Source organism: Ursus maritimus, unplaced genomic scaffold (genome assembly GCF_017311325.1).
Source record: "Ursus maritimus isolate PB19 unplaced genomic scaffold, ASM1731132v1 scaffold_5, whole genome shotgun sequence".
In the NCBI taxonomy this organism is placed as follows: Eukaryota; Metazoa; Chordata; class Mammalia; order Carnivora; family Ursidae; genus Ursus; species Ursus maritimus.
Genome location: NW_024426663.1, coordinates 77,176,651 through 77,185,786, shown reverse-complemented (window position 1 = coordinate 77,185,786; position 9,136 = coordinate 77,176,651). Strand labels below are relative to the sequence as shown.

General features: G+C 51.3%; 1 protein-coding gene across 1 annotated transcript in view; it reads right to left on the bottom strand.

The window, feature by feature from the left end:
- LOC103680008 (zinc finger protein 354B) overlaps positions 1–9,136 on the bottom strand; it is a 29,974-nt gene that overhangs the window by 19,012 nt on the left and 1,826 nt on the right. The gene's annotated exons all lie outside the window — the stretch shown is intronic.

The following is a 9,136-nucleotide window of genomic DNA, read 5'->3' as shown; positions in this document are numbered from 1 at the left end:
TGGGCCTCGGGAGGATGCGGCGCCGGGACGCGCGGAACAGGCGAGGCGCGGGCGGGCCGAGGCCGGCACCCCCGATGTGCCCGCCTGCCCTCCCGGCGTCCGCGGACGCGCCCGTGACCGCGGCAGGTCGGGCACTTTGTCCCCACTGGCCCAGGCGGTCACCCTCCTGCTCCCTGCGGACCCGTGCCCAGCGCGCTACCTGCGGGGCCCTGCCGGCGTTTGGATTTGCTACGGGCTGTCAGTGAACGTGAGGAACGGTGTTTCCGCCCCTCCCCGGCGCCGCTCCCTCCGGCTGCGAGCGCAGAGATGTGTTTTTCCGATAGAAGTGAGTTGCCGGCTTCCCTCAGGGCAGACCTGGACTGGAACCCAGCTTTTCGGCTTCTGTGCCTGCTCCTCCAGACGGCAGCCCCTCTGGCCCCGGAGGAAACTGCTGTCAACCTTTTCCGAAGCACTTTTCTCTGAAAACCTAAAGGGAAGATTCTGACGGGAGGGGAGGAGTTGGGCGGGGGCGCTAGGTGGAAAAGAAGTTCTCCCTGCCGGGCAGTGAGGTTGAACGGGTGCTCCTGGGCGCGCGAGTATGGATCCCGAGTGCGCCCTCGCTGGCCTTATGCACTGGGGCAGGTGGCTCCCGCTCTGCCCTGTTTCCTGATCTGTAAAAACAGGCGTGGACAATGACCAGCTGTGCTGCGGGACTGAGGCCATGGGGGCGGTGCCTGGCCCGCGGGGAGGTTCAGTATTCATTGCTGCTGCTACTGCGGCTGGAGTCCTAGGGCCTTTTTCTCTGAGCCACTCGGGGAAGGGTTGGGGCCCGGACCCCTGTGGGCTGGTCCTTGTCTCTGGGCCTGCCTACCCCCAGCTCCTTCTGACTTCCCTTTCCCAGGGCCGTGGTGTCATTCTCAGGTGGTGTAAGGATTTCAGAGCTGGTGATTCTCAGGGCTGAAAAGCAGGGGGGCTTCTCCTTCCTGGCTCCCTTTTTCCTCTTTCAGATCTGCCTTCTGGGAGTATGCATCCTCGGGAAGAGCCCAGAAAGAAGATATGGCTATGGGACCGAGGGAAGCAAGGTCTCAAGTGAGTTCATTGCCATCTCGGGTCTGATAGATAGATAGATAGATAGATAGATAGATAGATAGATAGATAGTTTACTGCACTTACCACCGTTGAACTGAAGTTCTCTAGTCAGTACAACTTTCCTCCAGCATTTGGAGCCCAAGCCCTTTTCTCCTTGAGGAGTTGATCCACGCAGGTGGAGGGTGAATTCCTGTAGGGAATGTTTGCCTCCTCCCTGCCAATCCAGATCTAGTATTTCTCTTTTCTTTTCTAATGGACACTTCTTTTATTCATTAATCTCAATTCAGTGTATGATTACTAACGACAGGTCAGATGCCCCGTGGTGACAGAACACACACACACACACACACACACACACACACACACCTGGCAGTTCCTGGCCCTGCTTCCTTGGCTCGCCCTGGTCTCCCTCCCTACCCTTGGCTTTTCCTTTTTTCTTTTTGTATTTATTGGACAGAGAGAGACACAGCGAGAGAGGGAACACCAGCAGGGGGAGTGGGAGAGGAAGCAGGCTTCCTGCTGAGCGGGGGAGCCTGATACGGGGCTCGATCCCAGGACCCTGGAATATGACCTGAGCCGAAGCAGCGGCTAACGACTGGCCACCCGGGCCCCTACCCTCGGCTTTCTTTGGATACCTTCCCTAGGCTTCTCAACCCACCATTGTTAGTTTTTCTCCTCTTTACTTTGTGGATCATGTGCCTTGCTTCTACACTCTCTTGAAAACTGTTCTTGACCTGCCATTTTCATCCTTCTGTTGTTGGAAATGGGGAGGGACCCGGTCCCGGGTGAGCCAGTCAAGAACAAGAATAAAGCGTGTTGGAGGTGCACGGTTGGAGAGATCTCTGGACTGCAAGGGGCAGAGAGAGGACTCCCAGGAGGGTTTCGCGGGATATCAGGAGAGGAGAGCAGAGGTCTCCAGTGGGTAGAAGCGGGGCTTGAAGCCAGACTGCGGGGCTTGAACCCATCTCCTCGGTTGTTTGTGGGCTTGGACAAATAGCTCCATCTCTCCCTCGTTTCCCTCGCCTGGACAATGGGAATAGCAAGCATGCCGACCTCACGGGGTAGGTGGGCGGATCACGGGAGTTAGTGCATGGAAAGTGTTTAGATCGGGGCTGGGCAGCTAGAGATGCCCAACATGGGGATGAGTCGTGGGAGCCGGATGATGCTACCGTGGTGATAATACCGCTCATGCTGACAGGTGGGAACTGCTGTACCGAGTTGCTAGGACTTGTCCTTTCATTCCTCTTCATCTAACAGCAACAGTTAATGTTGCTGGGGGTCGACCTGAGGGCTTTGCCTTTGTTCTCACTCTCAGCCAGCACAGCAGTGATCATCCGTTTTACACATATGAGCAAACTGGAGCTCAAGTGTCAGTAACCTGAATCGCACCCAGCGTGTCTGGCCTCTGGGCCGAGGCTCGTCACTGCGCAGCCATTCCCCTGGTGTCTCTTTCAGAACCCGGGAGCGGCCACCCGTGTTCCCGGAGCTCTTCTCGCTGTCCTGTTGTATTTGGGCCCATGAAACGCGGTGGTGGTTGATCTTCGGGCTGGGGCCGGCCAGTGCACATCTGGGCTGCTTTTTTCTAAAGCTTTCCTCCCTGTGTTTCCCACAGAGCCATGTTGCTTCTTGCCCAGAATGTTCTCCATCCTTGCAGGGAGCGAATGCATGTGGCATTCTCCCTAACCTCACCTGCTCCCATATGTCCGTACTCCATGGGCTTTGTGTAAAACTCTGTGACAGGCGTTTTAAGACCAGAAGAGATTATATACCGAGTGCTGAGTTAACAGAAGACTTTAGTTATTGTCCTGCCTCTTGCCCCTGATAAAGTATGTGGCCCAGGATCCTGACTGCCTGGGGACCTTCTGGATCCCCATCTCTAAAATGAGGATTGAGCTGGGAGATGGTGTGAGGGTCCTGTCCAGCCACACATTTTCTTTCATTGATCAAATTATTTCATGTGTTTATCCTTGTCTATGGTGGATGGTAAATTCTTTGAGAGCAAAAATTATTTCTTTTTTTTTTTTTAAAGATTTTATTTATTTGTTTGACAGAGATAGAGACAGCCAGCGAGAGAGGGAACACAAGCAGGGAGTGGGAGAGGAAGAAGCAGGCTCATAGCGGAGGAGACCCATGTGGGGCTCGATCCTAGCGCCGGGATCACGCCCTGAGCCGAAGGCAGACGGCTTGCTCGCTTGCACCAGGGCGCCTCAAAAATTATTTCTTATATTCCTTCCCAATATGTAAATAATTTATATGCTTTTCTTACCCATAAAAATAGTGTATCATCATGGTAAATTTTAGAGAATAAAATATGCATATATATATATGTATGTATATGTATTGTGTGTAGAGTTGACCCTTGAACAACACGGGTTTGAACTGGGCAGGTCCACTTATGAGGATTTTTTTCAATCAATACAGTACAGTACTATAAATGTATTTCTCTTACTTTTTTTTTTTTCTTTTTTGGTTTCTTTTTTGAGATAGGAGCACAAGTAGACAAGGGGAGACAGAGAGAGAGAGAGAGAGAGAGAGAGAAAGAGATCTCAAGCGAGACTCCGTGCTGAGCGCAGAGCATGGCCACGGGCTCAGTCCCACAACCCCTGAGATCGTGACCTGAGGTGAAATCAAGAATTGGACGCTTAACCGACCGAACCACTGAGCGTCCCCTTATGATTTTCTTAATAACATTTTCTTTTCTCCAAGCTTACTTTAGTGTAAGAATACATCTTATTATACGCAGGCGAAATTGTGTGTTAACTGTTTATGTGGGAAGGCTTCCAGTCAACAGTAGGCTATTAGTAGTTAGGTTTGGGGGAGTCAAAAGTTATGTGTGGATTTTGACTGCGTGCGAGGTCAGTGCCTCTAACCCCTCCTTGTGCAAGGGTCAACTGTATATTTTTTTCATATATTCAAAGAAAGTAGAATCACCTCAACCCCACCAACTGGAGAGAATCACTCTCAATCATTTGTTGTGCATCTCTCAATATATATATATATATATATATATATATATATATGTTATATATTATATATGTATATATATATGTTATATATATATTATATATGTTATATATATATTATATATATATTAATTTTTTTATCAGAAATCAGTACAAACTACACACTGAAATATAACCTGTTGTTTGTATTTAACATGTAACATGGATGTCTTTTTAACAAATACTGACCCTAACCATCAGTTATATTGGTTGCATAGTATTTTTATATTGATGTGAGAATAGCTAATATCTAAAGCTTTGATATGACCCAGACACAGTGTAATTACATTGTATGGATTTCTCACTTTTAGCCCTCTGCGGTAGGTTCTGAGGAGCATTTTTGCAGAACGGTTAAGAATGGAACCTTGGAGGGCGCCTGAAGTGCACAGCGGTTCAAAGCATCTGCCTTCGGCTCAGGGCGTGATCCTGTCGTTATGGGATCGAGCCCCACATCCAACTCCTCCGCTATGAGCCTACCTCTTCCTCTCCCACTCCCCTGCTTGTGTTCCCTCTCTTGCTGGCTGTCTCTATCTCTGTCGAATAAATAAATAAAATCTTTAAAAAAAAAAAAGAATGGAACCTTGGCCATGTACCTGGACTGGAATCCCAGCTCTACCACTGACTACCTATGGGACTTTAGGCAAATTTATCTTCTCCATGGCTGTTTTCTCTCATGTAAATGGGGACAGTGTTAATAGCTTCTCTTAGGGTTGTTGTGATTTTTAAATAAAGCTTATATTAAAGATTAATAGCTAACTGAATTTTAAAAAAAGATTAATAGACAGCTCTAAGGATTGTACCTGGCCCGTGTAAAGCATTCACTAGAAGAGAGAGATTTCAGTTTCCGTGATTTGTCCTCCAGCTTCAGGGGAGCACTCAGAAAGTGCCTTCCAGTTAGCGACCCTACCCTTCATCATCTGTGATGACTTAGCTGGCTTCTACTTTTTGCTATTACCGAAACCATGATAAATGCGCTGTTGCATTTTTGTGTACTTTCATTATAATTCAAATACAATAGTCGTGAGTTAAATAGAATAAACACATTTAAAGCTTTTAATATGTATTATCAAATCGCATGAGTGAGATTATTCTAATTCACACTCCACTGGTCTTAATTCCTCCCCACATCTCCTTATAGTGGTTACCACAGGCCTGGTTAATACTTCCGCTGCTCAGTATGTGTCACTGGCCGCAGGTTCATTAAAGAAATTACCTGAAGCCTTCCAGAAACCGGAATAACATCAGAAGCCTTTCTAGCTGGTCCATCTACCCCACTGCCGCCTTCTTCACTCTGTGTGATGGGAGGTCCTGGGTGAGGCTGGGATGGCTTGTCATTCCAGGTGTCGGTGACCTTCGAGGATGGCTGTGCTCTTTTACGCGAGTAGTGGAGGAAGCTGGGTCCCCTTCTCAGAGAAACGTGTACCAGGAAGTGATGCTGGAGAACTACACTAACCTGGTCTCACTGGGTAGGAACTGTCCTAGAGATGAAAGTCAGGCGTTAGCATAAGTCAGCACCTGCTTCCCTGCACAGAAGCCATGGGTCGAGACTTGTAGCTGAATTTTGCCTTAGGATTGTACACATTGGCGAATAAGTAAATATTTAAAACTTCTTTCCCCTTACAGGCATGGATTTGTCCCACGCGTCAGGATGAGTTGCTTATACTTGCATGTTAGAAATTCCCTCATAGTTCAGGCAACATTCTCCTGCTATGATTTTCTGTGATTTGTTTGCTCAGCTCACAGCAGAGAGCATCCCTCAGCCGTCTTCATTAACCCTGTCCCCAGCCTGCCGATTCTCCCTTCCAGACAGACGAGCGTTAGCGATGCATCTTTGAGCAGAGTCAGATGGTGCTTTCTCATTGTAAACAGGGCACTTGGTGCACAGTATCTTGTCTGTGGGTACCTGTTTACAAATATTTGCTCTGTACATCTAACGTATTCCCTCTTCTGTAGAAAGCCATCCACTTCTAGTCATCAAGCGCACGTGTACCCTGTTTCCTAACCTACAACTACTTACTCACGAAGCCATGCTCCTTCCTTTCCCCACGCATGCCCTCAGGTCACGGATCGGCTCAAGCACCCCACCGAAGCTCTTTGTGCCATCCCCTGAGTTTTCCACTCAGATCCGTGATGCCTTTTGAGTCAAAACAAACCAGTCTTTTCTCTCTCTCTTTTTTTTTTTTTTTTTTTTGTCTCACGACAGGACTCCTGTTTTCCAAACCAAGTGATCTCCTGTTGCAGCAAGGAGAAGATCCCTGGAAGGTAGAAAAGAAAGTCCTGGAGGCCCCTCTCTAGGTGAGTGGGTGGGACTGAGGGCGGGGACGGGCTCGGGCAGCAGTCTGGGTGGTAAGTGGACAGTGCGGCTTGGAGATGCGGTCGGGAAAGTTTCTCCTGGGCCTCTGTCCTCCAGAGTTGGCAGAGAGGTGATGTTCAGGCCCCAGGCCGAGCTTCCTCTTATTCTCTGGTAATCACTTCCCAAGTGAATCTCTCAGGGTCTCTTCTTATTCCTTCCTGTTCTCAGAGGAGGGCTGCACATCGGGTATTCAGTCAGCAAACAGTGTATTTAAGGAATCGCAGAAAATCATTCTGACTGAGGCTCAGGGTCTGTGAGAGAAGGAGCCAGGAAGGAAAGGGTGTCAGAAAGCTAGCAGGGGCTCCAGTCGCAGGCTTTGACAAGACTCGGAGATGGGACCTTCCACGTGGAAATAAGGGATTTTAAGTGGAAGACTGAAGTTCTTGGTATTTTAGAAAAATTGGCTGAAATCTGAAACAATATAAATGTCCTCCGGTAAGGATGTGACTGGAGAAGCTGGGGCAAGTCCCGCTCCGGCATCGAATGCCACTGTCAGAAACAAGAGCAGCTGGTGTGGACAGAGCTGGGGGCGAGGCAAGGGGCACAGTGCTGATGTGTCCCAGCTAATGCTAAAGGGAGATGAGCGTGGCTGTGTGTGTATAATGTGTGTGAAGTGCAGCACAAAGGTGAGGGGACACACCTGAGCTGTGCCAGGAGCTCCACTGGGAATGGATCGAGGGGCGGAATGAAAGGGCTTCAGTTTTTATGTAATCCTGAACATTTCATAGAGAATAGATTCATGAAGTCCTTGTATAATTTGAGTTTAATAAGCATGTCACGTTGGAGCATTTGGGGATAATTGAAAGTGAGGGAAACCCACGTGGAACCTTCCTGGAGACACTTGCAATAAGGTAGGTGAGATGTTTCTAGGAGGGTCTGGACAAGGCAGGGCACTGGGCGTCCAGGAAGAGAAGAAGAGAGACCCTTTGTTAAGGCTGTAGGGTGACTTCGCTGTGGGATGGGTCTCCCTGGAGATGCGAGTGGAATGTTCGGGAGGTGCTGGTGAACAGTCCTATGAGGTCTGTGGGAACTCGGAAGGGAGGTCAGGTAGCAGTCTGTACAGAGGGTGGCATGTGACGCCTTGAGCTGACCAGGTGAGGACACAGAGCAGAGGACAGAATCCCAGGAAACCTCGCCATTTACGAGGTGGCTTAGGGAGAAAAGACAGGCTGAGCCTGAGAAGTCATCAGAGGAGAGGAACTGGAGGCGCCGGCTGACGGGAAGTTGGGGACGAGCTGACCGGGTGGGGGAAGGACCAGGTTCAAAACCCCAGCCACTGCTTTCCTGTCCCATAATGAGCGAAGTGCGTGAGCCCTCCGCTGCATGAGCTCTCCGCTGGGCAACATGGGGCAGAAAGGCACGCAGGTCACACTGCCGGCTGGAGGTCACAGTCGAGAGGGGAGAGAAGTGATCGTGCGCTGAGCGCACAGGGGAGTGTAGAATGACCCCGCAGGAAAGATGCAGGGTGCTGTGAGAGCGTGCAGCGGGAGGCCGATGCGGGCAGAGGCTTCCCAGAGGAGCTGGGATCCCAGGATGTGGAGCCGTAGTCTAGCCACAGGAAAGGGCTGTGAGTCCAGAGAAAGGGAGGCCAGCATGTGCTGCCGGAGCCAGGAGACAGCAGCAGGGACCTGATCCCACTGAGCCGGGAGCCGGACACAGGATTGGTCGGCGTCTGAGGCAGGCAGAGGCGCCTGGGGGTTGGGGAGAGTAGCCTGACCACGGCCTGGTGTAGACTCTGCTGACAGCAGCCTGCAGACCACGGGGCCTGTTGGCGTGGGAAGTGGGGCTCGTCCCGGCTGTTGTCGGTCAGAGCGTGTCCCTGACGGCCTCAGCCGTGGCCCGCAGAGAGCTGCGAGCCCGGCTGTCCCCTTCCTCAAGCCTGGGCCAGGGGAGCTTTCTTCCACCGTGCGCTGAGGTTTCTGCTGCGGGAACCACCCTTGTCTGGATGTCTGTCTTTTGTCTTCTGGTTTGGGAGAAAGACACAAAGGTTGGGAAGCTGGCAGAGGCCACCCCCAGAAGTGCTGAGGGTCCGCAGGGCCTTCCGTCCCTGTGTGTGGGGCCGGCGGCCACCCGAGGATCCGGGAGAGAGAGGATCTTCCCTTTCCCCGCCTCGGGAGCCTCGCATCCATGAATGACTCTGAGTGAAGCCGAGTATTCCGGGGGTTACGGGGAGTAGGATGTGGCTGGAGCCCAGAGCTGTGCAGAGAGGCGCGGGGCCACCGGGGAGCGCAGGCTGGAGTCCTCAGCCAGCCTCCTCCTCGGGTTCGGGGAGCGTCCCTGAGGGGCAACAGCGCAGCTGAGCAGTACGTGCGTGTCTCCAGGACGGGACGGACCGTCCTCCCCTCCTTCCTCAGAGCTGCCGGTCACCCGGGCTGGCAGTGCTGGCGCGTGGTCATCTGTCCCGCAGCCCTTTCGCGCTCTCGTCTGCCGGGACCAACGTGGCCTCAGGAAAAGAGCTTCGTCCCAGGGGCAGCTCCTTCCCTGTGAGCACAGGTGCAGGACTGGGGGTTCTGGAAGGACCTCAGGCGGTTAACTCTAGACCAGAACCGAAACCTGCCCCTGCACAGCCAGTGACGGAGAAGCCCGGTGCTCCCAGGTAGGACTCCTGCAACTTAAGCTGGCCTCCACATGTCCTTTTCTAAAGAGAGAATTAATTTGTATTTCAAAACTATTCACAAATAGGAAAAACAAAGCAGAGAAAAAACAAACAGGT